Raw genomic sequence first — 23,569 nt, forward strand, 5'->3', positions numbered from 1 at the left:
AAGACTTGTGTATGTTCAGGAATAAATATTCCAATGTTTCCACCATGTACACCAAGCAATGTGACAGTGCTGATTATGTAGGAAAAGAAGACATAGTCACAGAGATGAAGGTGTGAAAATATGAAGTTCCTTTGAATAGCACTAGTATGGAAGTGCAGAGCTGTGAAATGTTCCTCAAACTTCCTCTGATTTTTATGGGCACATTCAGAAGGAAGAATCCGTTGAATCAAGCATATGTGTGTTACCTTCTTGAGAATCGACAACTGAAAAGAAGGTAATGGAGAATGCGGGCATCGATCCCGCTACCTCTCACATGCTAAGCGAGCGCTCTACCATTTGAGCTAATTCCCCTTCTTGAAGACTTTTACAAGCCTGGTTCCACCAGGTCGCTAGTTGTTTAAAGGCAAATGAGTGTCCTTCATTCTATTAGGGACGCGGGTGTAGATAGAATGGCAGCAGCAGGCCTCTTAGCTCAGTTGGTTAGAGCGTGGTGCTAATAACGCCAAGGTCACAGGTTCGATCCCTGTACAGGCCAGGCTTAATTGTTGTAGAGGGAGGACATCTCGTGAAGTCCTTCAGATGTAAAGTTGGCAGTGTTTTCAACTCATGGAATGTGCAACAGTGCCCCATCACCTCACACATGGATCCCATGAAGGCAAAGTCTTGCTTCTCCTGACTGTTTGTCGGTAGACTACTACCGTGGCCCAGTTCAAATGTACACGTCACTGTCTACATGACCACGTGGCCTAATGGACAAGGCGTCTGACTTCGAATCAGAAGATTGAGGGTTCGAATCCCTTCGTGGTTGTCTGTCCTCTCTTCTGTAAGACTTGTGTATGTTCAGTAATGAATATTCCAATGAGAAGCTTCCACCATGTACACCAAACAATGTGACAGTGCTGATTATGTATGAAAAGAAGATGTAGTCACAGAGATGAAGGTGTGAAAATATGAAGTTCCTTTGAATAGCACTAGTATGGAAGTGAAATGTTCCTCAAACTTCCTCTGATTTTTATGGGCACATTCAGCAGGAGGAATCCTTTGAATCAAGGATATGTGTGTTACCTTCTTGAGAATCGACAACTGAAAAGAAGGTAATGGAGAATGCGGGCATCAATCCCGCTACCTCTCACATGCTAAGCGAGCGCTCTACCATTTGAGCTAATTCCCCTTCTTGAAGACTTTTACAAGCCTGGTTCCACCAGGTCGCTAGTTGTTTAAAGGCAAATGAGTGTCTTTCATTCTATTAGGGACGCGGGTGTAGATAGAATGGCAGCAGCAGGCCTGTTAGCTCAGTTGGTTAGAGCGTGGTGCTAATAACGCCAAGGTCACAGGTTCGATCCCTGTACAGGCCAGGCTTAATTGTTGTAGAGGGATGACATCTCGTGAAGTCCTTCAGATGTAAAGTTGGCAGTGTTTTCAACTCATGGAATGTGCAACAGTGCCCCATCACCTCACACATGGATCCCATGAAGGCAAAGTCTTGCTTCTCCTGACTGTTTGTCGGTAGACTACTACCGTGGCCCAGTTCAAATGTACACGTCACTGTCTACATGACCACGTGGCCTAATGGACAAGGCGTCTGACTTCGAATCAGAAGATTGAGAGTTCGAATCCCTTTGTGGTTGTCTGTCCTCTCTTCTGTAAGACTTGTGTATGTTCAGGAATAAATATTCCAATGTTTCCACCATGTACACCAAGCAATGTGACAGTGCTGATTATGTAGGAAAAGAAGACATAGTCACAGAGATGAAGGTGTGAAAATATGAAGTTCCTTTGAATAGCACTAGTATGGAAGTGCAGAGCTGTGAAATGTTCCTCAAACTTCCTCTGATTTTTATGGGCACATTCAGAAGGAAGAATCCGTTGAATCAAGCATATGTGTGTTACCTTCTTGAGAATCGACAACTGAAAAGAAGGTAATGGAGAATGCGGGCATCGATCCCGCTACCTCTCACATGCTAAGCGAGCGCTCTACCATTTGAGCTAATTCCCCTTCTTGAAGACTTTTACAAGCCTGGTTCCACCAGGTCGCTAGTTGTTTAAAGGCAAATGAGTGTCCTTCATTCTATTAGGGACGCGGGTGTAGATAGAATGGCAGCAGCAGGCCTCTTAGCTCAGTTGGTTAGAGCGTGGTGCTAATAACGCCAAGGTCACAGGTTCGATCCCTGTACAGGCCAGGCTTAATTGTTGTAGAGGGAGGACATCTCGTGAAGTCCTTCAGATGTAAAGTTGGCAGTGTTTTCAACTCATGGAATGTGCAACAGTGCCCCATCACCTCACACATGGATCCCATGAAGGCAAAGTCTTGCTTCTCCTGACTGTTTGTCGGTAGACTACTACCGTGGCCCAGTTCAAATGTACACGTCACTGTCTACATGACCACGTGGCCTAATGGACAAGGCGTCTGACTTCGAATCAGAAGATTGAGGGTTCGAATCCCTTCGTGGTTGTCTGTCCTCTCTTCTGTAAGACTTGTGTATGTTCAGTAATGAATATTCCAATGAGAAGCTTCCACCATGTACACCAAACAATGTGACAGTGCTGATTATGTATGAAAAGAAGATGTAGTCACAGAGATGAAGGTGTGAAAATATGAAGTTCCTTTGAATAGCACTAGTATGGAAGTGCAGAGCTGTGAAATGTTCCTCAAACTTCCTCTGATTTTTATGGGCACAATCAGCAGGAGGAATCCTTTGAATCAAGGATATGTGTGTTACCTTCTTGAGAATCGACAACTGAAAAGAAGGTAATGGAGAATGCGGGCATCGATCCCGCTGCCTCTCACATGCTAAGCGAGCGCTCTACCATTTGAGCTAATTCCCCTTCTTCAAGACTTTTACAAGCCTGGTTCCACCAGGTCGCTAGTTGTTTAAAGGCAAATGAGTGTCCTTCATTCTATTAGGGACGCGGGTGTAGATGGAATGGCAGCAGCAGGCCTGTTAGCTCAGTTGGTTAGAGCGTGGTGCTAATAACGCCAAGGTCACAGGTTCGATCCCTGTACAGGCCAGGCTTAATTGTTGTAGAGGGAGGACATCTCGTGAAGTCCTTCAGATGTAAAGTTGGCAGTGTTTTCAACTCATGGAATGTGCAACAGTGCCCCATCACCTCACACATGGATCCCATGAAGGCAAAGTCTTGCTTCTCCTGACTGTTTGTCGGTAGACTACTACCGTGGCCCAGTTCAAATGTACACGTCACTGTCTACATGACCACGTGGCCTAATGGACAAGGCGTCTGACTTCGAATCAGAAGATTGAGGGTTCGAATCCCTTCGTGGTTGTCTGTCCTCTCTTCTGTAAGACTTGTGTATGTTCAGTAATGAATATTCCAATGAGAAGCTTCCACCATGTACACCAAACAATGTGACAGTGCTGATTATGTATGAAAAGAAGATGTAGTCACAGAGATGAAGGTGTGAAAATATGAAGTTCCTTTGAATAGCACTAGTATGGAAGTGCAGAGCTGTGAAATGTTCCTCAAACTTCCTCTGATTTTTATGGGCACAATCAGCAGGAGGAATCCTTTGAATCAAGGATATGTGTGTTACCTTCTTGAGAATCGACAACTGAAAAGAAGGTAATGGAGAATGCGGGCATCGATCCCGCTGCCTCTCACATGCTAAGCGAGCGCTCTACCATTTGAGCTAATTCCCCTTCTTCAAGACTTTTACAAGCCTGGTTCCACCAGGTCGCTAGTTGTTTAAAGGCAAATGAGTGTCCTTCATTCTATTAGGGACGCGGGTGTAGATGGAATGGCAGCAGCAGGCCTGTTAGCTCAGTTGGTTAGAGCGTGGTGCTAATAACGCCAAGGTCACAGGTTCGATCCCTGTACAGGCCAGGCTTAATTGTTGTAGAGGGAGGACATCTCCTGAAGTCCTTCAGATGTAAAGTTGGCAGTGTTTTCAACTCATGGAATGTGCAACAGTGCCCCATCACCTCACACATGGATCCCATGAAGGCAAAGTCTTGCTTCTCCTGACTGTTTGTCGGTAGACTACTACCGTGGCCCAGTTCAAATGTACACGTCACTGTCTACATGACCACGTGGCCTAATGGACAAGGCGTCTGACTTCGAATCAGAAGATTGAGGGTTCGAATCCCTTCGTGGTTGTCTGTCCTCTCTTCTGTAAGACTTGTGTATGTTCAGTAATGAATATTCCAATGAGAAGCTTCCACCATGTACACCAAACAATGTGACAGTGCTGATTATGTATGAAAAGAAGACATAGTCACAGAGATGAAGGTGTGAAAATATGAAGTTCCTTTGAATAGCACTAGTATGGAAGTGAAATGTTCCTCAAACTTCCTCTGATTTTTATGGGCACATTCAGCAGGAGGAATCCTTTGAATCAAGGATATGTGTGTTACCTTCTTGAGAATCGACAACTGAAAAGAAGGTAATGGAGAATGCGGGCATCAATCCCGCTACCTCTCACATGCTAAGCGAGCGCTCTACCATTTGAGCTAATTCCCCTTCTTGAAGACTTTTACAAGCCTGGTTCCACCAGGTCGCTAGTTGTTTAAAGACAAATGAGTGTCTTTCATTCTATTAGGGACGCGGGTGTAGATAGAATGGCAGCAGCAGGCCTGTTAGCTCAGTTGGTTAGAGCGTGGTGCTAATAACGCCAAGGTCACAGGTTCGATCCCTGTACAGGCCAGGCTTAATTGTTGTAGAGGGAGGACATCTCGTGAAGTCCTTCAGATGTAAAGTTGGCAGTGTTTTCAACTCATGGAATGTGCAACAGTGCCCCATCACCTCACACATGGATCCCATGAAGGCAAAGTCTTGCTTCTCCTGACTGTTTGTCGGTAGACTACTACCGTGGCCCAGTTCAAATGTACACGTCACTGTCTACATGACCACGTGGCCTAATGGACAAGGCGTCTGACTTCGAATCAGAAGATTGAGGGTTCGAATCCCTTCGTGGTTGTCTGTCCTCTCTTCTGTAAGACTTGTGTATGTTCAGTAATGAATATTCCAATGAGAAGCTTCCACCATGTACACCAAACAATGTGACAGTGCTGATTATGTATGAAAAGAAGACATAGTCACAGAGATGAAGGTGTGAAAATATGAAGTTCCTTTGAATACCACTAGTATGGAAGTGCAGAGCTGTGAAATGTTCCTCAAACTTCCTCTGATTTTTATGGGCACAATCAGCAGGAGGAATCCTTTGAATCAAGCATATGTGTGTTACCTTCTTGAGAATCGACAACTGAAAAGAAGGTAATGGAGAATGCGGGCATCGATCCCGCTACCTCTCACATGCTAAGCGAGCGCTCTACCATTTGAGCTAATTCCCCTTCTTGAAGACTTTTACAAGCCTGGTTCCACCAGGTCGCTAGTTGTTTAAAGGCAAATGAGTGTCCTTCATTCTATTAGGGACGCGGGTGTAGATAGAATGGCAGCAGCAGGCCTCTTAGCTCAGTTGGTTAGAGCGTGCTGCTAATAACGCCAAGGTCACAGGTTCGATCCCTGTACAGGCCAGGCTTAATTGTTGTAGAGGGAGGACATCTCGTGAAGTCCTTCACATGTAAACTTGGCAGTGTTTTCAACTCATGGAATGTGCAACAGTGCCCCATCACCTCACACATGGATCCCATGAAGGCAAAGTCTTGCTTCTCCTGACTGTTTGTCGGTAGACTACTACCGTGGCCCAGTTCAAATGTACACGTCACTGTCTACATGACCACGTGGCCTAATGGACAAGGCGTCTGACTTCGAATCAGAAGATTGAGGGTTCGAATCCCTTCGTGGTTGTCTGTCCTCTCTTCTGTAAGACTTGTGTATGTTCAGTAATGAATATTCCAATGAGAAGCTTCCACCATGTACACCAAACAATGTGACAGTGCTGATTATGTATGAAAAGAAGACGTAGTCACAGAGATGAAGGTGTGAAAATATGAAGTTCCTTTGAATAGCACTAGTATGGAAGTGCAGAGCTGTGAAATGTTCCTCAAACTTCCTCTGATTTTTATGGGCACAATCAGCAGGAGGAATCCTTTGAATTAAGGATATGTGTGTTACCTTCTTGAGAATCGACAACTGAAAAGAAGGTAATGGAGAATGCGGGCATCGATCCCGCTGCCTCTCACATGCTAAGCGAGCGCTCTACCATTTGAGCTAATTCCCCTTCTTCAAGACTTTTACAAGCCTGGTTCCACCAGGTCGCTAGTTGTTTAAAGGCAAATGAGTGTCCTTCATTCTATTAGGGACGCGGGTGTAGATGGAATGGCAGCAGCAGGCCTGTTAGCTCAGTTGGTTAGAGCGTGGTGCTAATAACGCCAAGGTCACAGGTTCGATCCCTGTACAGGCCAGGCTTAATTGTTGTAGAGGGAGGACATCTTGTGAAGTCCTTCAGATGTAAAGTTGGCAGTGTTTTCAACTCATGGAATGTGCAACAGTGCCCCATCACCTCACACATGGATCCCATGAAGGCAAAGTCTTGCTTCTCCTGACTGTTTGTCGGTAGACTACTACCGTGGCCCAGTTCAAATGTACACGTCACTGTCTACATGACCACGTGGCCTAATGGACAAGGCGTCTGACTTCGAATCAGAAGATTGAGGGTTCGAATCCCTTCGTGGTTGTCTGTCCTCTCTTCTGTAAGACTTGTGTATGTTCAGGAATGAATATTCCAATGAGAAGCTTCCACCATGTACACCAAACAATGTGACAGTGCTGATTATGTATGAAAAGAAGACATAGTCACAGAGATGAAGGTGTGAAAATATGAAGTTCCTTTGAATAGCACTAGTATGGAAGTGCAGAGCTGTGAAATGTTCCTCAAACTTCCTCTGATTTTTATGGGCACAATCAGCAGGAGGAATCCTTTGAATCAAGGATATGTGTGTTACCTTCTTGAGAATCGACAACTGAAAAGAAGGTAATGGAGAATGCGGGCATCGATCCCGCTACCTCTCACATGCTAAGCGAGCGCTCTACCATTTGAGCTAATTCCCCTTCTTCAAGTCTTTTACAAGCCTGGTTCCACCAGGTCGCTAGTTGTTTAAAGGCAAATGAGTGTCCTTCATTCTATTAGGGACGCGGGTGTAGATGGAATGGCAGCAGCAGGCCTGTTAGCTCAGTTGGTTAGAGCGTGGTGCTAATAACGCCAAGGTCACAGGTTCGATCCCTGTACAGGCCAGGCTTAATTGTTGTAGAGGGGGGACATCTCCTGAAGTCCTTCAGATGTAAAGTTGGCAGTGTTTTCAACTCATGGAATGTGCAACAGTGCCCCATCACCTCACACATGGATCCCATGAAGGCAAAGTCTTGCTTCTCCTGACTGTTTGTCGGTAGACTACTACCGTGGCCCAGTTCAAATGTACACGTCACTGTCTACATGACCACGTGGCCTAATGGACAAGGCGTCTGACTTCGAATCAGAAGATTGAGGGTTCGAATCCCTTCGTGGTTGTCTGTCCTCTCTTCTGTAAGACTTGTGTATGTTCAGTAATGAATATTCCAATGAGAAGCTTCCACCATGTACACCAAACAATGTGACAGTGCTGATTATGTATGAAAAGAAGACGTAGTCACAGAGATGAAGGTGTGAAAATATGAAGTTCCTTTGAATAGCACTAGTATGGAAGTGCAGAGCTGTGAAATGTTCCTCAAACTTCCTCTGATTTTTATGGGCACAATCAGCAGGAGGAATCCTTTGAATTAAGGATATGTGTGTTACCTTCTTGAGAATCGACAACTGAAAAGAAGGTAATGGAGAATGCGGGCATCGATCCCGCTGCCTCTCACATGCTAAGCGAGCGCTCTACCATTTGAGCTAATTCCCCTTCTTCAAGACTTTTACAAGCCTGGTTCCACCAGGTCGCTAGTTGTTTAAAGGCAAATGAGTGTCCTTCATTCTATTAGCGACGCGGGTGTAGATGGAATGGCAGCAGCAGGCCTGTTAGCTCAGTTGGTTAGAGCGTGGTGCTAATAACGCCAAGGTCACAGGTTCGATCCCTGTACAGGCCAGGCTTAATTGTTGTAGAGGGAGGACATCTTGTGAAGTCCTTCAGATGTAAAGTTGGCAGTGTTTTCAACTCATGGAATGTGCAACAGTGCCCCATCACCTCACACATGGATCCCATGAAGGCAAAGTCTTGCTTCTCCTGACTGTTTGTCGGTAGACTACTACCGTGGCCCAGTTCAAATGTACACGTCACTGTCTACATGACCACGTGGCCTAATGGACAAGGCGTCTGACTTCGAATCAGAAGATTGAGGGTTCGAATCCCTTCGTGGTTGTCTGTCCTCTCTTCTGTAAGACTTGTGTATGTTCAGGAATGAATATTCCAATGAGAAGCTTCCACCATGTACACCAAACAATGTGACAGTGCTGATTATGTATGAAAAGAAGACATAGTCACAGAGATGAAGGTGTGAAAATATGAAGTTCCTTTGAATAGCACTAGTATGGAAGTGCAGAGCTGTGAAATGTTCCTCAAACTTCCTCTGATTTTTATGGGCACAATCAGCAGGAGGAATCCTTTGAATCAAGGATATGTGTGTTACCTTCTTGAGAATCGACAACTGAAAAGAAGGTAATGGAGAATGCGGGCATCGATCCCGCTACCTCTCACATGCTAAGCGAGCGCTCTACCATTTGAGCTAATTCCCCTTCTTCAAGTCTTTTACAAGCCTGGTTCCACCAGGTCGCTAGTTGTTTAAAGGCAAATGAGTGTCCTTCATTCTATTAGGGACGCGGGTGTAGATGGAATGGCAGCAGCAGGCCTGTTAGCTCAGTTGGTTAGAGCGTGGTGCTAATAACGCCAAGGTCACAGGTTCGATCCCTGTACAGGCCAGGCTTAATTGTTGTAGAGGGGGGACATCTCCTGAAGTCCTTCAGATGTAAAGTTGGCAGTGTTTTCAACTCATGGAATGTGCAACAGTGCCCCATCACCTCACACATGGATCCCATGAAGGCAAAGTCTTGCTTCTCCATGACTGTTTGTCGGTAGACTACTACCGTGGCCCAGTTCAAATGTACACGTCACTGTCTACATGACCACGTGGCCTAATGGACAAGGCGTCTGACTTCGAATCAGAAGATTGAGGGTTCGAATCCCTTCGTGGTTGTCTGTCCTCTCTTCTGTAAGACTTGTGTATGTTCAGTAATGAATATTCCAATGAGAAGCTTCCACCATGTACACCAAACAATGTGACAGTGCTGATTATGTATGAAAAGAAGACATAGTCACAGAGATGAAGGTGTGAAAATATGAAGTTCCTTTGAATAGCACTAGTATGGAAGTGCAGAGCTGTGAAATGTTCCTCAAACTTCCTCTGATTTTTATGGGCACAATCAGCAGGAGGAATCCTTTGAATCAAGGATATGTGTGTTACCTTCTTGAGAATCGACAACTGAAAAGAAGGTAATGGAGAATGCGGGCATCGATCCCGCTACCTCTCACATGCTAAGCGAGCGCTCTACCATTTGAGCTAATTCCCCTTCTTGAAGACTTTTACAAGCCTGGTTCCACCAGGTCGCTAGTTGTTTAAAGGCAAATGAGTGTCCTTCATTCTATTAGGGACGCGGGTGTAGATGGAATGGCAGCAGCAGGCCTGTTAGCTCAGTTGGTTAGAGCGTGGTGCTAATAACGCCAAGGTCACAGGTTCGATCCCTGTACAGGCCAGGCTTAATTGTTGTAGAGGGAGGACATCTTGTGAAGTCCTTCAGATGTAAAGTTGGCAGTGTTTTCAACTCATGGAATGTGCAACAGTGCCCCATCACCTCACACATGGATCCCATGAAGGCAAAGTCTTGCTTCTCCTGACTGTTTGTCGGTAGACTACTACCGTGGCCCAGTTCAAATGTACACGTCACTGTCTACATGACCACGTGGCCTAATGGACAAGGCGTCTGACTTCGAATCAGAAGATTGAGGGTTCGAATCCCTTCGTGGTTGTCTGTCCTCTCTTCTGTAAGACTTGTGTATGTTCAGGAATGAATATTCCAATGAGAAGCTTCCACCATGTACACCAAACAATGTGACAGTGCTGATTATGTATGAAAAGAAGACATAGTCACAGAGATGAAGGTGTGAAAATATGAAGTTCCTTTGAATAGCACTAGTATGGAAGTGCAGAGCTGTGAAATGTTCCTCAAACTTCCTCTGATTTTTATGGGCACAATCAGCAGGAGGAATCCTTTGAATCAAGGATATGTGTGTTACCTTCTTGAGAATCGACAACTGAAAAGAAGGTAATGGAGAATGCGGGCATCGATCCCGCTACCTCTCACATGCTAAGCGAGCGCTCTACCATTTGAGCTAATTCCCCTTCTTCAAGTCTTTTACAAGCCTGGTTCCACCAGGTCGCTAGTTGTTTAAAGGCAAATGAGTGTCCTTCATTCTATTAGGGACGCGGGTGTAGATGGAATGGCAGCAGCAGGCCTGTTAGCTCAGTTGGTTAGAGCGTGGTGCTAATAACGCCAAGGTCACAGGTTCGATCCCTGTACAGGCCAGGCTTAATTGTTGTAGAGGGGGGACATCTCCTGAAGTCCTTCAGATGTAAAGTTGGCAGTGTTTTCAACTCATGGAATGTGCAACAGTGCCCCATCACCTCACACATGGATCCCATGAAGGCAAAGTCTTGCTTCTCCTGACTGTTTGTCGGTAGACTACTACCGTGGCCCAGTTCAAATGTACACGTCACTGTCTACATGACCACGTGGCCTAATGGACAAGGCGTCTGACTTCGAATCAGAAGATTGAGGGTTCGAATCCCTTCGTGGTTGTCTGTCCTCTCTTCTGTAAGACTTGTGTATGTTCAGTAATGAATATTCCAATGAGAAGCTTCCACCATGTACACCAAACAATGTGACAGTGCTGATTATGTATGAAAAGAAGACATAGTCACAGAGATGAAGGTGTGAAAATATGAAGTTCCTTTGAATAGCACTAGTATGGAAGTGCAGAGCTGTGAAATGTTCCTCAAACTTCCTCTGATTTTTATGGGCACAATCAGCAGGAGGAATCCTTTGAATCAAGGATATGTGTGTTACCTTCTTGAGAATCGACAACTGAAAAGAAGGTAATGGAGAATGCGGGCATCGATCCCGCTACCTCTCACATGCTAAGCGAGCGCTCTACCATTTGAGCTAATTCCCCTTCTTGAAGACTTTTACAAGCCTGGTTCCACCAGGTCGCTAGTTGTTTAAAGGCAAATGATTGTCCTTCATTCTATTAGGGACGCGGGTGTAGCTGGAATGGCAGCAGCAGGCCTGTTAGCTCAGTTGGTTAGAGCGTGGTGCTAATAACGCCAAGGTCACAGGTTCGATCCCTGTACAGGCCAGGCTTAATTGTTGTAGAGGGAGGACATCTCGTGAAGTCCTTCAGATGTAAAGTTGGCAGTGTTTTCAACTCATGGAATGTGCAACAGTGCCCCATCACCTCACACATGGATCCCATGAAGGCAAAGTCTTGCTTCTCCTGACTGTTTGTCGGTAGACTACTACCGTGGCCCAGTTCAAATGTACACGTCACTGTCTACATGACCACGTGGCCTAATGGACAAGGCGTCTGACTTCGAATCAGAAGATTGAGGGTTCGAATCCCTTCGTGGTTGTCTGTCCTCTCTTCTGTAAGACTTGTGTATGTTCAGTAATGAATATTCCAATGAGAAGCTTCCACCATGTACACCAAACAATGTGACAGTGCTGATTATGTATGAAAAGAAGACATAGTCACAGAGATGAAGGTGTGAAAATATGAAGTTCCTTTGAATAGCACTAGTATGGAAGTGCAGAGCTGTGAAATGTTCCTCAAACTTCCTCTGATTTTTATGGGCACAATCAGCAGGAGGAATCCTTTGAATCAAGGATATGTGTGTTACCTTCTTGAGAATCGACAACTGAAAAGAAGGTAATGGAGAATGCGGGCATCGATCCCGCTACCTCTCACATGCTAAGCGAGCGCTCTACCATTTGAGCTAATTCCCCTTCTTGAAGACTTTTACAAGCCTGGTTCCACCAGGTCGCTAGTTGTTTAAAGGCAAATGATTGTCCTTCATTCTATTAGGGACGCGGGTGTAGCTGGAATGGCAGCAGCAGGCCTGTTAGCTCAGTTGGTTAGAGCGTGGTGCTAATAACGCCAAGGTCACAGGTTCGATCCCTGTACAGGCCAGGCTTAATTGTTGTAGAGGGAGGACATCTCGTGAAGTCCTTCAGATGTAAAGTTGGCAGTGTTTTCAACTCATGGAATGTGCAACAGTGCCCCATCACCTCACACATGGATCCCATGAAGGCAAAGTCTTGCTTCTCCTGACTGTTTGTCGGTAGACTACTACCGTGGCCCAGTTCAAATGTACACGTCACTGTCTACATGACCACGTGGCCTAATGGACAAGGCGTCTGACTTCGAATCAGAAGATTGAGGGTTTGAATCCCTTTGTGGTTGTCTGTCCTCTCTTCTGTAAGACTTGTGTATGTCCAGTAATGAATATTCCAATGAGAAGCTTCCACCATGTACACCAAACAATGTGACAGTGCTGATTATGTATGAAAAGAAGATGTAGTCACAGAGATGAAGGTGTGAAAATATGAAGTTCCTTTGAATAGCACTAGTATGGAAGTGCAGAGCTGTGAAATGTTCCTCAAACTTCCTCTGATTTTTATGGGCACAATCAGCAGGAGGAATCCTTTGAATTAAGGATATGTGTGTTACCTTCTTGAGAATCGACAACTGAAAAGAAGGTAATGGAGAATGCGGGCATCGATCCCGCTGCCTCTCACATGCTAAGCGAGCGCTCTACCATTTGAGCTAATTCCCCTTCTTCAAGACTTTTACAAGCCTGGTTCCACCAGGTCGCTAGTTGTTTAAAGGCAAATGAGTGTCCTTCATTCTATTAGGGACGCGGGTGTAGATGGAATGGCAGCAGCAGGCCTGTTAGCTCAGTTGGTTAGAGCGTGGTGCTAATAACGCCAAGGTCACAGGTTCGATCCCTGTACAGGCCAGGCTTAATTGTTGTAGAGGGGGGACATCTCCTGAAGTCCTTCAGATGTAAAGTTGGCAGTGTTTTCAACTCATGGAATGTGCAACAGTGCCCCATCACCTCACACATGGATCCCATGAAGGCAAAGTCTTGCTTCTCCTGACTGTTTTTCGGTAGACTACTACCGTGGCCCAGTTCAAATGTACACGTCACTGTCTACATGACCACGTGGCCTAATGGACAAGGCGTCTGACTTCGAATCAGAAGATTGAGGGTTCGAATCCCTTCGTGGTTGTCTGTCCTCTCTTCTGTAAGACTTGTGTATGTTCAGTAATGAATATTCCAATGAGAAGCTTCCACCATGTACACCAAACAATGTGACAGTGCTGATTATGTATGAAAAGAAGACATAGTCACAGAGATGAAGGTGTGAAAATATGAAGTTCCTTTGAATAGCACTAGTATGGAAGTGCAGAGCTGTGAAATGTTCCTCAAACTTCCTCTGATTTTTATGGGCACAATCAGCAGGAGGAATCCTTTGAATCAAGGATATGTGTGTTACCTTCTTGAGAATCGACAACTGAAAAGAAGGTAATGGAGAATGCGGGCATCGATCCCGCTACCTCTCACATGCTAAGCGAGCGCTCTACCATTTGAGCTAATTCCCCTTCTTGAAGACTTTTACAAGCCTGGTTCCACCAGGTCGCTAGTTGTTTAAAGGCAAATGATTGTCCTTCATTCTATTAGGGACGCGGGTGTAGCTGGAATGGCAGCAGCAGGCCTGTTAGCTCAGTTGGTTAGAGCGTGGTGCTAATAACGCCAAGGTCACAGGTTCGATCCCTGTACAGGCCAGGCTTAATTGTTGTAGAGGGAGGACATCTCGTGAAGTCCTTCAGATGTAAAGTTGGCAGTGTTTTCAACTCATGGAATGTGCAACAGTGCCCCATCACCTCACACATGGATCCCATGAAGGCAAAGTCTTGCTTCTCCTGACTGTTTGTCGGTAGACTACTACCGTGGCCCAGTTCAAATGTACACGTCACTGTCTACATGACCACGTGGCCTAATGGACAAGGCGTCTGACTTCGAATCAGAAGATTGAGGGTTCGAATCCCTTCGTGGTTGTCTGTCCTCTCTTCTGTAAGACTTGTGTATGTTCAGTAATGAATATTCCAATGAGAAGCTTCCACCATGTACACCAAACAATGTGACAGTGCTGATTATGTATGAAAAGAAGACATAGTCACAGAGATGAAGGTGTGAAAATATGAAGTTCCTTTGAATAGCACTAGTATGGAAGTGCAGAGCTGTGAAATGTTCCTCAAACTTCCTCTGATTTTTATGGGCACAATCAGCAGGAGGAATCCTTTGAATCAAGGATATGTGTGTTACCTTCTTGAGAATCGACAACTGAAAAGAAGGTAATGGAGAATGCGGGCATCGATCCCGCTACCTCTCACATGCTAAGCGAGCGCTCTACCATTTGAGCTAATTCCCCTTCTTGAAGACTTTTACAAGCCTGGTTCCACCAGGTCGCTAGTTGTTTAAAGGCAAATGATTGTCCTTCATTCTATTAGGGACGCGGGTGTAGCTGGAATGGCAGCAGCAGGCCTGTTAGCTCAGTTGGTTAGAGCGTGGTGCTAATAACGCCAAGGTCACAGGTTCGATCCCTGTACAGGCCAGGCTTAATTGTTGTAGAGGGAGGACATCTCGTGAAGTCCTTCAGATGTAAAGTTGGCAGTGTTTTCAACTCATGGAATGTGCAACAGTGCCCCATCACCTCACACATGGATCCCATGAAGGCAAAGTCTTGCTTCTCCTGACTGTTTGTCGGTAGACTACTACCGTGGCCCAGTTCAAATGTACACGTCACTGTCTACATGACCACGTGGCCTAATGGACAAGGCGTCTGACTTCGAATCAGAAGATTGAGGGTTCGAATCCCTTCGTGGTTGTCTGTCCTCTCTTCTGTAAGACTTGTGTATGTTCAGTAATGAATATTCCAATGAGAAGCTTCCACCATGTACACCAAACAATGTGACAGTGCTGATTATGTATGAAAAGAAGACATAGTCACAGAGATGAAGGTGTGAAAATATGAAGTTCCTTTGAATAGCACTAGTATGGAAGTGCAGAGCTGTGAAATGTTCCTCAAACTTCCTCTGATTTTTATGGGCACAATCAGCAGGAGGAATCCTTTGAATCAAGGATATGTGTGTTACCTTCTTGAGAATCGACAACTGAAAAGAAGGTAATGGAGAATGCGGGCATCGATCCCGCTACCTCTCACATGCTAAGCGAGCGCTCTACCATTTGAGCTAATTCCCCTTCTTGAAGACTTTTACAAGCCTGGTTCCACCAGGTCGCTAGTTGTTTAAAGGCAAATGATTGTCCTTCATTCTATTAGGGACGCGGGTGTAGCTGGAATGGCAGCAGCAGGCCTGTTAGCTCAGTTGGTTAGAGCGTGGTGCTAATAACGCCAAGGTCACAGGTTCGATCCCTGTACAGGCCAGGCTTAATTGTTGTAGAGGGAGGACATCTCGTGAAGTCCTTCAGATGTAAAGTTGGCAGTGTTTTCAACTCATGGAATGTGCAACAGTGCCCCATCACCTCACACATGGATCCCATGAAGGCAAAGTCTTGCTTCTCCTGACTGTTTGTCGGTAGACTACTACCGTGGCCCAGTTCAAATGTACACGTCACTGTCTACATGACCACGTGGCCTAATGGACAAGGCGTCTGACTTCGAATCAGAAGATTGAGGGTTTGAATCCCTTTGTGGTTGTCTGTCCTCTCTTCTGTAAGACTTGTGTATGTCCAGTAATGAATATTCCAATGAGAAGCTTCCACCATGTACACCAAACAATGTGACAGTGCTGATTATGTATGAAAAGAAGATGTAGTCACAGAGATGAAGGTGTGAAAATATGAAGTTCCTTTGAATAGCACTAGTATGGAAGTGCAGAGCTGTGAAATGTTCCTCAAACTTCCTCTGATTTTTATGGGCACAATCAGCAGGAGGAATCCTTTGAATTAAGGATATGTGTGTTACCTTCTTGAGAATCGACAACTGAAAAGAAGGTAATGGAGAATGCGGGCATCGATCCCGCTGCCTCTCACATGCTAAGCGAGCGCTCTACCATTTGAGCTAATTCCCCTTCTTCAAGACTTTTACAAGCCTGGTTCCACCAGGTCGCTAGTTGTTTAAAGGCAAATGAGTGTCCTTCATTCTATTAGGGACGCGGGTGTAGATGGAATGGCAGCAGCAGGCCTGTTAGCTCAGTTGGTTAGAGCGTGGTGCTAATAACGCCAAGGTCACAGGTTCGATCCCTGTACAGGCCAGGCTTAATTGTTGTAGAGGGGGGACATCTCCTGAAGTCCTTCAGATGTAAAGTTGGCAGTGTTTTCAACTCATGGAATGTGCAACAGTGCCCCATCACCTCACACATGGATCCCATGAAGGCAAAGTCTTGCTTCTCCTGACTGTTTTTCGGTAGACTACTACCGTGGCCCAGTTCAAATGTACACGTCACTGTCTACATGACCACGTGGCCTAATGGACAAGGCGTCTGACTTCGAATCAGAAGATTGAGGGTTCGAATCCCTTCGTGGTTGTCTGTCCTCTCTTCTGTAAGACTTGTGTATGTTCAGTAATGAATATTCCAATGAGAAGCTTCCACCATGTACACCAAACAATGTGACAGTGCTGATTATGTATGAAAAGAAGACATAGTCACAGAGATGAAGGTGTGAAAATATGAAGTTCCTTTGAATAGCACTAGTATGGAAGTGCAGAGCTGTGAAATGTTCCTCAAACTTCCTCTGATTTTTATGGGCACAATCAGCAGGAGGAATCCTTTGAATCAAGGATATGTGTGTTACCTTCTTGAGAATCGACAACTGAAAAGAAGGTAATGGAGAATGCGGGCATCGATCCCGCTACCTCTCACATGCTAAGCGAGCGCTCTACCATTTGAGCTAATTCCCCTTCTTGAAGACTTTTACAAGCCTGGTTCCACCAGGTCGCTAGTTGTTTAAAGGCAAATGATTGTCCTTCATTCTATTAGGGACGCGGGTGTAGCTGGAATGGCAGCAGCAGGCCTGTTAGCTCAGTTGGTTAGAGCGTGGTGCTAATAACGCCAAGGTCACAGGTTCGATCCCTGTACAGGCCAGGCTTAATTGTTGTAGAGGGAGGACATCTCGTGAAGTCCTTCAGATGTAAAGTTGGCAGTGTTTTCAACTCATGGAATGTGCAACAGTGCCCCATCACCTCACACATGGATCCCATGAAGGCAAAGTCTTGCTTCTCCTGACTGTTTGTCGGTAGACTACTACCGTGGCCCAGTTCAAATGTACACGTCACTGTCTACATGACCACGTGGCCTAATGGACAAGGCGTCTGACTTCGAATCAGAAGATTGAGGGTTCGAATCCCTTCGTGGTTGTCTGTCCTCTCTTCTGTAAGACTTGTGTATGTTCAGTAATGAATATTCCAATGAGAAGCTTCCACCATGTACACCAAACAATGTGACAGTGCTGATTATGTATGAAAAGAAGACATAGTCACAGAGATGAAGGTGTGAAAATATGAAGTTCCTTTGAATAGCACTAGTATGGAAGTGCAGAGCTGTGAAATGTTCCTCAAACTTCCTCTGATTTTTATGGGCACAATCAGCAGGAGGAATCCTTTGAATCAAGGATATGTGTGTTACCTTCTTGAGAATCGACAACTGAAAAGAAGGTAATGGAGAATGCGGGCATCGATCCCGCTACCTCTCACATGCTAAGCGAGCGCTCTACCATTTGAGCTAATTCCCCTTCTTGAAGACTTTTACAAGCCTGGTTCCACCAGGTCGCTAGTTGTTTAAAGGCAAATGATTGTCCTTCATTCTATTAGGGACGCGGGTGTAGCTGGAATGGCAGCAGCAGGCCTGTTAGCTCAGTTGGTTAGAGCGTGGTGCTAATAACGCCAAGGTCACAGGTTCGATCCCTGTACAGGCCAGGCTTAATTGTTGTAGAGGGAGGACATCTCGTGAAGTCCTTCAGATGTAAAGTTGGCAGTGTTTTCAACTCATGGAATGTGCAACAGTGCCCCATCACCTCACACATGGATCCCATGAAGGCAAAGTCTTGCTTCTCCTGACTGTTTGTCGGTAGACTACTACCGTGGCCCAGTTCAAATGTACACGTCACTGTCTACATGACCACGTGGCCTAATGGACAAGGCGTCTGACTTCGAATCAGAAGATTGAGGGTTTGAATCCCTTTGTGGTTGTCTGTCCTCTCTTCTGTAAGACTTGTGTATGTCCAGTAATGAATATTCCAATGAGAAGCTTCCACCATGTACACCAAACAATGTGACAGTGCTGATTATGTATGAAAAGAAGATGTAGTCACAGAGATGAAGGTGTGAAAATATGAAGTTCCTTTGAATAGCACTAGTATGGAAGTGCAGAGCTGTGAAATGTTCCTCAAACTTCCTCTGATTTTTATGGGCACAATCAGCAGGAGGAATCCTTTGAATTAAGGATATGTGTGTTACCTTCTTGAGAATCGACAACTGAAAAGAAGGTAATGGAGAATGCGGGCATCGATCCCGCTGCCTCTCACATGCTAAGCGAGCGCTCTACCATTTGAGCTAATTCCCCTTCTTCAAGACTTTTACAAGCCTGGTTCCACCAGGTCGCTAGTTGTTTAAAGGCAAATGAGTGTCCTTCATTCTATTAGGGACGCGGGTGTAGATGGAATGGCAGCAGCAGGCCTGTTAGCTCAGTTGGTTAGAGCGTGGTGCTAATAACGCCAAGGTCACAGGTTCGATCCCTGTACAGGCCAGGCTTAATTGTTGTAGAGGGAGGACATCTCCTGAAGTCCTTCAGATGTAAAGTTGGCAGTGTTTTCAACTCATGGAATGTGCAACAGTGCCCCATCACCTCACACATGGATCCCATGAAGGCAAAGTCTTGCTTCTCCTGACTGTTTGTCGGTAGACTACTACCGTGGCCCAGTTCAAATGTACACGTCACTGTCTACATGACCACGTGGCCTAATGGACAAGGCGTCTGACTTCGAATCAGAAGATTGAGGGTTCGAATCCCTTCGTGGTTGTCTGTCCTCTCTTCTGTAAGACTTGTGTATGTTCAGTAATGAATATTCCAATGAGAAGCTTCCACCATGTACACCAAACAATGTGACAGTGCTGATTATGTATGAAAAGAAGACATAGTCACAGAGATGAAGGTGTGAAAATATGAAGTTCCTTTGAATAGCACTAGTATGGAAGTGAAATGTTCCTCAAACTTCCTCTGATTTTTATGGGCACATTCAGCAGGAGGAATCCTTTGAATCAAGGATATGTGTGTTACCTTCTTGAGAATCGACAACTGAAAAGAAGGTAATGGAGAATGCGGGCATCAATCCCGCTACCTCTCACATGCTAAGCGAGCGCTCTACCATTTGAGCTAATTCCCCTTCTTGAAGACTTTTACAAGCCTGGTTCCACCAGGTCGCTAGTTGTTTAAAGACAAATGAGTGTCTTTCATTCTATTAGGGACGCGGGTGTAGATAGAATGGCAGCAGCAGGCCTGTTAGCTCAGTTGGTTAGAGCGTGGTGCTAATAACGCCAAGGTCACAGGTTCGATCCCTGTACAGGCCAGGCTTAATTGTTGTAGAGGGAGGACATCTCGTGAAGTCCTTCAGATGTAAAGTTGGCAGTGTTTTCAACTCATGGAATGTGCAACAGTGCCCCATCACCTCACACATGGATCCCATGAAGGCAAAGTCTTGCTTCTCCTGACTGTTTGTCGGTAGACTACTACCGTGGCCCAGTTCAAATGTACACGTCACTGTCTACATGACCACGTGGCCTAATGGACAAGGCGTCTGACTTCGAATCAGAAGATTGAGGGTTCGAATCCCTTCGTGGTTGTCTGTCCTCTCTTCTGTAAGACTTGTGTATGTTCAGTAATGAATATTCCAATGAGAAGCTTCCACCATGTACACCAAACAATGTGACAGTGCTGATTATGTATGAAAAGAAGACGTAGTCACAGAGATGAAGGTGTGAAAATATGAAGTTCCTTTGAATAGCACTAGTATGGAAGTGCAGAGCTGTGAAATGTTCCTCAAACTTCCTCTGATTTTTATGGGCACAATCAGCAGGAGGAATCCTTTGAATTAAGGATATGTGTGTTACCTTCTTGAGAATCGACAACTGAAAAGAAGGTAATGGAGAATGCGGGCATCGATCCCGCTGCCTCTCACATGCTAAGCGAGCGCTCTACCATTTGAGCTAATTCCCCTTCTTCAAGACTTTTACAAGCCTGGTTCCACCAGGTCGCTAGTTGTTTAAAGGCAAATGAGTGTCCTTCATTCTATTAGGGACGCGGGTGTAGATGGAATGGCAGCAGCAGGCCTGTTAGCTCAGTTGGTTAGAGCGTGGTGCTAATAACGCCAAGGTCACAGGTTCGATCCCTGTACAGGCCAGGCTTAATTGTTGTAGAGGGAGGACATCTTGTGAAGTCCTTCAGATGTAAAGTTGGCAGTGTTTTCAACTCATGGAATGTGCAACAGTGCCCCATCACCTCACACATGGATCCCATGAAGGCAAAGTCTTGCTTCTCCTGACTGTTTGTCGGTAGACTACTACCGTGGCCCAGTTCAAATGTACACGTCACTGTCTACATGACCACGTGGCCTAATGGACAAGGCGTCTGACTTCGAATCAGAAGATTGAGGGTTCGAATCCCTTCGTGGTTGTCTGTCCTCTCTTCTGTAAGACTTGTGTATGTTCAGGAATGAATATTCCAATGAGAAGCTTCCACCATGTACACCAAACAATGTGACAGTGCTGATTATGTATGAAAAGAAGACATAGTCACAGAGATGAAGGTGTGAAAATATGAAGTTCCTTTGAATAGCACTAGTATGGAAGTGCAGAGCTGTGAAATGTTCCTCAAACTTCCTCTGATTTTTATGGGCACAATCAGCAGGAGGAATCCTTTGAATCAAGGATATGTGTGTTACCTTCTTGAGAATCGACAACTGAAAAGAAGGTAATGGAGAATGCGGGCATCGATCCCGCTACCTCTCACATGCTAAGCGAGCGCTCTACCATTTGAGCTAATTCCCCTTCTTCAAGTCTTTTACAAGCCTGGTTCCACCAGGTCGCTAGTTGTTTAAAGGCAAATGAGTGTCCTTCATTCTATTAGGGACGCGGGTGTAGATGGAATGGCAGCAGCAGGCCTGTTAGCTCAGTTGGTTAGAGCGTGGTGCTAATAACGCCAAGGTCACAGGTTCGATCCCTGTACAGGCCAGGCTTAATTGTTGTAGAGGGGGGACATCTCCTGAAGTCCTTCAGATGTAAAGTTGGCAGTGTTTTCAACTCATGGAATGTGCAACAGTGCCCCATCACCTCACACATGGATCCCATGAAGGCAAAGTCTTGCTTCTCCTGACTGTTTGTCGGTAGACTACTACCGTGGCCCAGTTCAAATGTACACGTCACTGTCTACATGACCACGTGGCCTAATGGACAAGGCGTCTGACTTCGAATCAGAAGATTGAGTGTTCGAATCCCTTCGTGGTTGTCTGTCCTCTCTTCTGTAAGACTTGTGTATGTTCAGTAATGAATATTCCAATGAGAAGCTTCCACCATGTACACCAAACAATGTGACAGTGCTGATTATGTATGAAAAGAAGACATAGTCACAGAGATGAAGGTGTGAAAATATGAAGTTCCTTTGAATAGCACTAGTATGGAAGTGCAGAGCTGTGAAATGTTCCTCAAACTTCCTCTGATTTTTATGGGCACTATCAGCAGGAGGAATCCTTTGAATCAAGGATATGTGTGTTACCTTCTTGAGAATCGACAACTGAAAAGAAGGTAATGGAGAATGCGGGCATCGATCCCACTACCTCTCACATGCTAAGCGAGCGCTCTACCATTTGAGCTAATTCCCCTTCTTCAAGACTTTTACAAGCCTGGTTCCACCAGGTCGCTAGTTGTTTAAAGGCAAATGATTGTCCTTCATTCTATTAGGGACGCGGGTGTAGCTGGAATGGCAGCAGCAGGCCTGTTAGCTCAGTTGGTTAGAGCGTGGTGCTAATAACGCCAAGGTCACAGGTTCGATCCCTGTACAGGCCAGGCTTAATTGTTGTAGAGGGAGGACATCTCGTGAAGTCCTTCAGATGTAAAGTTGGCAGTGTTTTCAACTCATGGAATGTGCAACAGTGCCCCATCACCTCACACATGGATCCCATGAAGGCAAAGTCTTGCTTCTCCTGACTGTTTGTCGGTAGACTACTACCGTGGCCCAGTTCAAATGTACACGTCACTGTCTACATGACCACGTGGCCTAATGGACAAGGCGTCTGACTTCGAATCAGAAGATTGAGGGTTTGAATCCCTTTGTGGTTGTCTGTCCTCTCTTCTGTAAGACTTGTGTATGTCCAGTAATGAATATTCCAATGAGAAGCTTCCACCATGTACACCAAACAATGTGACAGTGCTGATTATGTATGAAAAGAAGATGTAGTCACAGAGATGAAGGTGTGAAAATATGAAGTTCCTTTGAATAGCACTAGTATGGAAGTGCAGAGCTGTGAAATGTTCCTCAAACTTCCTCTGATTTTTATGGGCACAATCAGCAGGAGGAATCCTTTGAATTAAGGATATGTGTGTTACCTTCTTGAGAATCGACAACTGAAAAGAAGGTAATGGAGAATGCGGGCATCGATCCCGCTGCCTCTCACATGCTAAGCGAGCGCTCTACCATTTGAGCTAATTCCCCTTCTTCAAGACTTTTACAAGCCTGGTTCCACCAGGTCGCTAGTTGTTTAAAGGCAAATGAGTGTCCTTCATTCTATTAGGGACGCGGGTGTAGATGGAATGGCAGCAGCAGGCCTGTTAGCTCAGTTGGTTAGAGCGTGGTGCTAATAACGCCAAGGTCACAGGTTCGATCCCTGTACAGGCCAGGCTTAATTGTTGTAGAGGGAGGACATCTCCTGAAGTCCTTCAGATGTAAAGTTGGCAGTGTTTTCAACTCATGGAATGTGCAACAGTGCCCCATCACCTCACACATGGATCCCATGAAGGCAAAGTCTTGCTTCTCCTGACTGTTTGTCGGTAGACTACTACCGTGGCCCAGTTCAAATGTACACGTCACTGTCTACATGACCACGTGGCCTAATGGACAAGGCGTCTGACTTCGAATCAGAAGATTGAGGGTTCGAATCCCTTCGTGGTTGTCTGTCCTCTCTTCTGTAAGACTTGTGTATGTTCAGTAATGAATATTCCAATGAGAAGCTTCCACCATGTACACCAAACAATGTGACAGTGCTGATTATGTATGAAAAGAAGACATAGTCACAGAGATGAAGGTGTGAAAATATGAAGTTCCTTTGAATAGCACTAGTATGGAAGTGAAATGTTCCTCAAACTTCCTCTGATTTTTATGGGCACATTCAGCAGGAGGAATCCTTTGAATCAAGGATATGTGTGTTACCTTCTTGAGAATCGACAACTGAAAAGAAGGTAATGGAGAATGCGGGCATCAATCCCGCTACCTCTCACATGCTAAGCGAGCGCTCTACCATTTGAGCTAATTCCCCTTCTTGAAGACTTTTACAAGCC

At 45.4% G+C, this 23,569-nt stretch overlaps 47 non-coding genes across 47 annotated transcripts; all 47 read left to right on the forward strand.

Annotated features, from left to right (window-relative positions):
- The first annotated feature begins 735 nt into the window (after window positions 1-735).
- On the forward strand, window positions 736-808 carry trnar-ucg (transfer RNA arginine (anticodon UCG)). Its single transcript has one exon. It is a non-coding gene; the product is annotated as a tRNA-Arg (tRNA).
- A 473-nt stretch (window positions 809-1,281) lies between these two features.
- trnai-aau (transfer RNA isoleucine (anticodon AAU)) lies at window positions 1,282-1,355 on the forward strand. Its single transcript has one exon. It is a non-coding gene; the product is annotated as a tRNA-Ile (tRNA).
- A 1,025-nt stretch (window positions 1,356-2,380) lies between these two features.
- Window positions 2,381-2,453, forward strand: trnar-ucg (transfer RNA arginine (anticodon UCG)). The gene has a single exon. It is a non-coding gene; the product is annotated as a tRNA-Arg (tRNA).
- Window positions 2,454-2,936: 483 nt separating this feature from the next.
- Window positions 2,937-3,010, forward strand: trnai-aau (transfer RNA isoleucine (anticodon AAU)). Its single transcript has one exon. It is a non-coding gene; the product is annotated as a tRNA-Ile (tRNA).
- A 200-nt stretch (window positions 3,011-3,210) lies between these two features.
- Window positions 3,211-3,283, forward strand: trnar-ucg (transfer RNA arginine (anticodon UCG)). Its single transcript has one exon. It is a non-coding gene; the product is annotated as a tRNA-Arg (tRNA).
- A 483-nt stretch (window positions 3,284-3,766) lies between these two features.
- On the forward strand, window positions 3,767-3,840 carry trnai-aau (transfer RNA isoleucine (anticodon AAU)). Its single transcript has one exon. It is a non-coding gene; the product is annotated as a tRNA-Ile (tRNA).
- A 200-nt stretch (window positions 3,841-4,040) lies between these two features.
- trnar-ucg (transfer RNA arginine (anticodon UCG)) lies at window positions 4,041-4,113 on the forward strand. The gene has a single exon. It is a non-coding gene; the product is annotated as a tRNA-Arg (tRNA).
- Window positions 4,114-4,586: 473 nt separating this feature from the next.
- trnai-aau (transfer RNA isoleucine (anticodon AAU)) lies at window positions 4,587-4,660 on the forward strand. The gene has a single exon. It is a non-coding gene; the product is annotated as a tRNA-Ile (tRNA).
- A 200-nt stretch (window positions 4,661-4,860) lies between these two features.
- On the forward strand, window positions 4,861-4,933 carry trnar-ucg (transfer RNA arginine (anticodon UCG)). The gene has a single exon. It is a non-coding gene; the product is annotated as a tRNA-Arg (tRNA).
- Window positions 4,934-5,690: 757 nt separating this feature from the next.
- trnar-ucg (transfer RNA arginine (anticodon UCG)) lies at window positions 5,691-5,763 on the forward strand. Its single transcript has one exon. It is a non-coding gene; the product is annotated as a tRNA-Arg (tRNA).
- A 483-nt stretch (window positions 5,764-6,246) lies between these two features.
- trnai-aau (transfer RNA isoleucine (anticodon AAU)) lies at window positions 6,247-6,320 on the forward strand. Its single transcript has one exon. It is a non-coding gene; the product is annotated as a tRNA-Ile (tRNA).
- Window positions 6,321-6,520: 200 nt separating this feature from the next.
- Window positions 6,521-6,593, forward strand: trnar-ucg (transfer RNA arginine (anticodon UCG)). The gene has a single exon. It is a non-coding gene; the product is annotated as a tRNA-Arg (tRNA).
- Window positions 6,594-7,076: 483 nt separating this feature from the next.
- trnai-aau (transfer RNA isoleucine (anticodon AAU)) lies at window positions 7,077-7,150 on the forward strand. The gene has a single exon. It is a non-coding gene; the product is annotated as a tRNA-Ile (tRNA).
- A 200-nt stretch (window positions 7,151-7,350) lies between these two features.
- trnar-ucg (transfer RNA arginine (anticodon UCG)) lies at window positions 7,351-7,423 on the forward strand. Its single transcript has one exon. It is a non-coding gene; the product is annotated as a tRNA-Arg (tRNA).
- A 483-nt stretch (window positions 7,424-7,906) lies between these two features.
- trnai-aau (transfer RNA isoleucine (anticodon AAU)) lies at window positions 7,907-7,980 on the forward strand. Its single transcript has one exon. It is a non-coding gene; the product is annotated as a tRNA-Ile (tRNA).
- A 200-nt stretch (window positions 7,981-8,180) lies between these two features.
- Window positions 8,181-8,253, forward strand: trnar-ucg (transfer RNA arginine (anticodon UCG)). Its single transcript has one exon. It is a non-coding gene; the product is annotated as a tRNA-Arg (tRNA).
- A 483-nt stretch (window positions 8,254-8,736) lies between these two features.
- Window positions 8,737-8,810, forward strand: trnai-aau (transfer RNA isoleucine (anticodon AAU)). Its single transcript has one exon. It is a non-coding gene; the product is annotated as a tRNA-Ile (tRNA).
- Window positions 8,811-9,011: 201 nt separating this feature from the next.
- trnar-ucg (transfer RNA arginine (anticodon UCG)) lies at window positions 9,012-9,084 on the forward strand. Its single transcript has one exon. It is a non-coding gene; the product is annotated as a tRNA-Arg (tRNA).
- Window positions 9,085-9,567: 483 nt separating this feature from the next.
- Window positions 9,568-9,641, forward strand: trnai-aau (transfer RNA isoleucine (anticodon AAU)). The gene has a single exon. It is a non-coding gene; the product is annotated as a tRNA-Ile (tRNA).
- Window positions 9,642-9,841: 200 nt separating this feature from the next.
- On the forward strand, window positions 9,842-9,914 carry trnar-ucg (transfer RNA arginine (anticodon UCG)). Its single transcript has one exon. It is a non-coding gene; the product is annotated as a tRNA-Arg (tRNA).
- A 483-nt stretch (window positions 9,915-10,397) lies between these two features.
- On the forward strand, window positions 10,398-10,471 carry trnai-aau (transfer RNA isoleucine (anticodon AAU)). The gene has a single exon. It is a non-coding gene; the product is annotated as a tRNA-Ile (tRNA).
- Window positions 10,472-10,671: 200 nt separating this feature from the next.
- Window positions 10,672-10,744, forward strand: trnar-ucg (transfer RNA arginine (anticodon UCG)). The gene has a single exon. It is a non-coding gene; the product is annotated as a tRNA-Arg (tRNA).
- Window positions 10,745-11,227: 483 nt separating this feature from the next.
- trnai-aau (transfer RNA isoleucine (anticodon AAU)) lies at window positions 11,228-11,301 on the forward strand. Its single transcript has one exon. It is a non-coding gene; the product is annotated as a tRNA-Ile (tRNA).
- A 200-nt stretch (window positions 11,302-11,501) lies between these two features.
- Window positions 11,502-11,574, forward strand: trnar-ucg (transfer RNA arginine (anticodon UCG)). The gene has a single exon. It is a non-coding gene; the product is annotated as a tRNA-Arg (tRNA).
- A 483-nt stretch (window positions 11,575-12,057) lies between these two features.
- On the forward strand, window positions 12,058-12,131 carry trnai-aau (transfer RNA isoleucine (anticodon AAU)). The gene has a single exon. It is a non-coding gene; the product is annotated as a tRNA-Ile (tRNA).
- Window positions 12,132-12,887: 756 nt separating this feature from the next.
- Window positions 12,888-12,961, forward strand: trnai-aau (transfer RNA isoleucine (anticodon AAU)). Its single transcript has one exon. It is a non-coding gene; the product is annotated as a tRNA-Ile (tRNA).
- A 200-nt stretch (window positions 12,962-13,161) lies between these two features.
- On the forward strand, window positions 13,162-13,234 carry trnar-ucg (transfer RNA arginine (anticodon UCG)). The gene has a single exon. It is a non-coding gene; the product is annotated as a tRNA-Arg (tRNA).
- Window positions 13,235-13,717: 483 nt separating this feature from the next.
- On the forward strand, window positions 13,718-13,791 carry trnai-aau (transfer RNA isoleucine (anticodon AAU)). The gene has a single exon. It is a non-coding gene; the product is annotated as a tRNA-Ile (tRNA).
- Window positions 13,792-13,991: 200 nt separating this feature from the next.
- On the forward strand, window positions 13,992-14,064 carry trnar-ucg (transfer RNA arginine (anticodon UCG)). The gene has a single exon. It is a non-coding gene; the product is annotated as a tRNA-Arg (tRNA).
- Window positions 14,065-14,547: 483 nt separating this feature from the next.
- trnai-aau (transfer RNA isoleucine (anticodon AAU)) lies at window positions 14,548-14,621 on the forward strand. Its single transcript has one exon. It is a non-coding gene; the product is annotated as a tRNA-Ile (tRNA).
- Window positions 14,622-14,821: 200 nt separating this feature from the next.
- On the forward strand, window positions 14,822-14,894 carry trnar-ucg (transfer RNA arginine (anticodon UCG)). Its single transcript has one exon. It is a non-coding gene; the product is annotated as a tRNA-Arg (tRNA).
- A 483-nt stretch (window positions 14,895-15,377) lies between these two features.
- trnai-aau (transfer RNA isoleucine (anticodon AAU)) lies at window positions 15,378-15,451 on the forward strand. Its single transcript has one exon. It is a non-coding gene; the product is annotated as a tRNA-Ile (tRNA).
- Window positions 15,452-16,207: 756 nt separating this feature from the next.
- On the forward strand, window positions 16,208-16,281 carry trnai-aau (transfer RNA isoleucine (anticodon AAU)). Its single transcript has one exon. It is a non-coding gene; the product is annotated as a tRNA-Ile (tRNA).
- A 200-nt stretch (window positions 16,282-16,481) lies between these two features.
- On the forward strand, window positions 16,482-16,554 carry trnar-ucg (transfer RNA arginine (anticodon UCG)). The gene has a single exon. It is a non-coding gene; the product is annotated as a tRNA-Arg (tRNA).
- A 483-nt stretch (window positions 16,555-17,037) lies between these two features.
- Window positions 17,038-17,111, forward strand: trnai-aau (transfer RNA isoleucine (anticodon AAU)). The gene has a single exon. It is a non-coding gene; the product is annotated as a tRNA-Ile (tRNA).
- Window positions 17,112-17,311: 200 nt separating this feature from the next.
- Window positions 17,312-17,384, forward strand: trnar-ucg (transfer RNA arginine (anticodon UCG)). The gene has a single exon. It is a non-coding gene; the product is annotated as a tRNA-Arg (tRNA).
- A 483-nt stretch (window positions 17,385-17,867) lies between these two features.
- On the forward strand, window positions 17,868-17,941 carry trnai-aau (transfer RNA isoleucine (anticodon AAU)). Its single transcript has one exon. It is a non-coding gene; the product is annotated as a tRNA-Ile (tRNA).
- Window positions 17,942-18,697: 756 nt separating this feature from the next.
- Window positions 18,698-18,771, forward strand: trnai-aau (transfer RNA isoleucine (anticodon AAU)). Its single transcript has one exon. It is a non-coding gene; the product is annotated as a tRNA-Ile (tRNA).
- A 200-nt stretch (window positions 18,772-18,971) lies between these two features.
- On the forward strand, window positions 18,972-19,044 carry trnar-ucg (transfer RNA arginine (anticodon UCG)). Its single transcript has one exon. It is a non-coding gene; the product is annotated as a tRNA-Arg (tRNA).
- Window positions 19,045-19,517: 473 nt separating this feature from the next.
- trnai-aau (transfer RNA isoleucine (anticodon AAU)) lies at window positions 19,518-19,591 on the forward strand. The gene has a single exon. It is a non-coding gene; the product is annotated as a tRNA-Ile (tRNA).
- A 200-nt stretch (window positions 19,592-19,791) lies between these two features.
- trnar-ucg (transfer RNA arginine (anticodon UCG)) lies at window positions 19,792-19,864 on the forward strand. Its single transcript has one exon. It is a non-coding gene; the product is annotated as a tRNA-Arg (tRNA).
- A 483-nt stretch (window positions 19,865-20,347) lies between these two features.
- trnai-aau (transfer RNA isoleucine (anticodon AAU)) lies at window positions 20,348-20,421 on the forward strand. Its single transcript has one exon. It is a non-coding gene; the product is annotated as a tRNA-Ile (tRNA).
- Window positions 20,422-20,621: 200 nt separating this feature from the next.
- On the forward strand, window positions 20,622-20,694 carry trnar-ucg (transfer RNA arginine (anticodon UCG)). Its single transcript has one exon. It is a non-coding gene; the product is annotated as a tRNA-Arg (tRNA).
- A 483-nt stretch (window positions 20,695-21,177) lies between these two features.
- On the forward strand, window positions 21,178-21,251 carry trnai-aau (transfer RNA isoleucine (anticodon AAU)). Its single transcript has one exon. It is a non-coding gene; the product is annotated as a tRNA-Ile (tRNA).
- A 756-nt stretch (window positions 21,252-22,007) lies between these two features.
- trnai-aau (transfer RNA isoleucine (anticodon AAU)) lies at window positions 22,008-22,081 on the forward strand. The gene has a single exon. It is a non-coding gene; the product is annotated as a tRNA-Ile (tRNA).
- Window positions 22,082-22,837: 756 nt separating this feature from the next.
- On the forward strand, window positions 22,838-22,911 carry trnai-aau (transfer RNA isoleucine (anticodon AAU)). The gene has a single exon. It is a non-coding gene; the product is annotated as a tRNA-Ile (tRNA).
- Window positions 22,912-23,111: 200 nt separating this feature from the next.
- On the forward strand, window positions 23,112-23,184 carry trnar-ucg (transfer RNA arginine (anticodon UCG)). The gene has a single exon. It is a non-coding gene; the product is annotated as a tRNA-Arg (tRNA).
- Window positions 23,185-23,569: the final 385 nt, after the last annotated feature.

This window comes from Scomber scombrus, chromosome 17 (assembly GCF_963691925.1).
Source record: "Scomber scombrus chromosome 17, fScoSco1.1, whole genome shotgun sequence".
Lineage (NCBI taxonomy): Eukaryota > Metazoa > Chordata > Actinopteri > Scombriformes > Scombridae > Scomber > Scomber scombrus.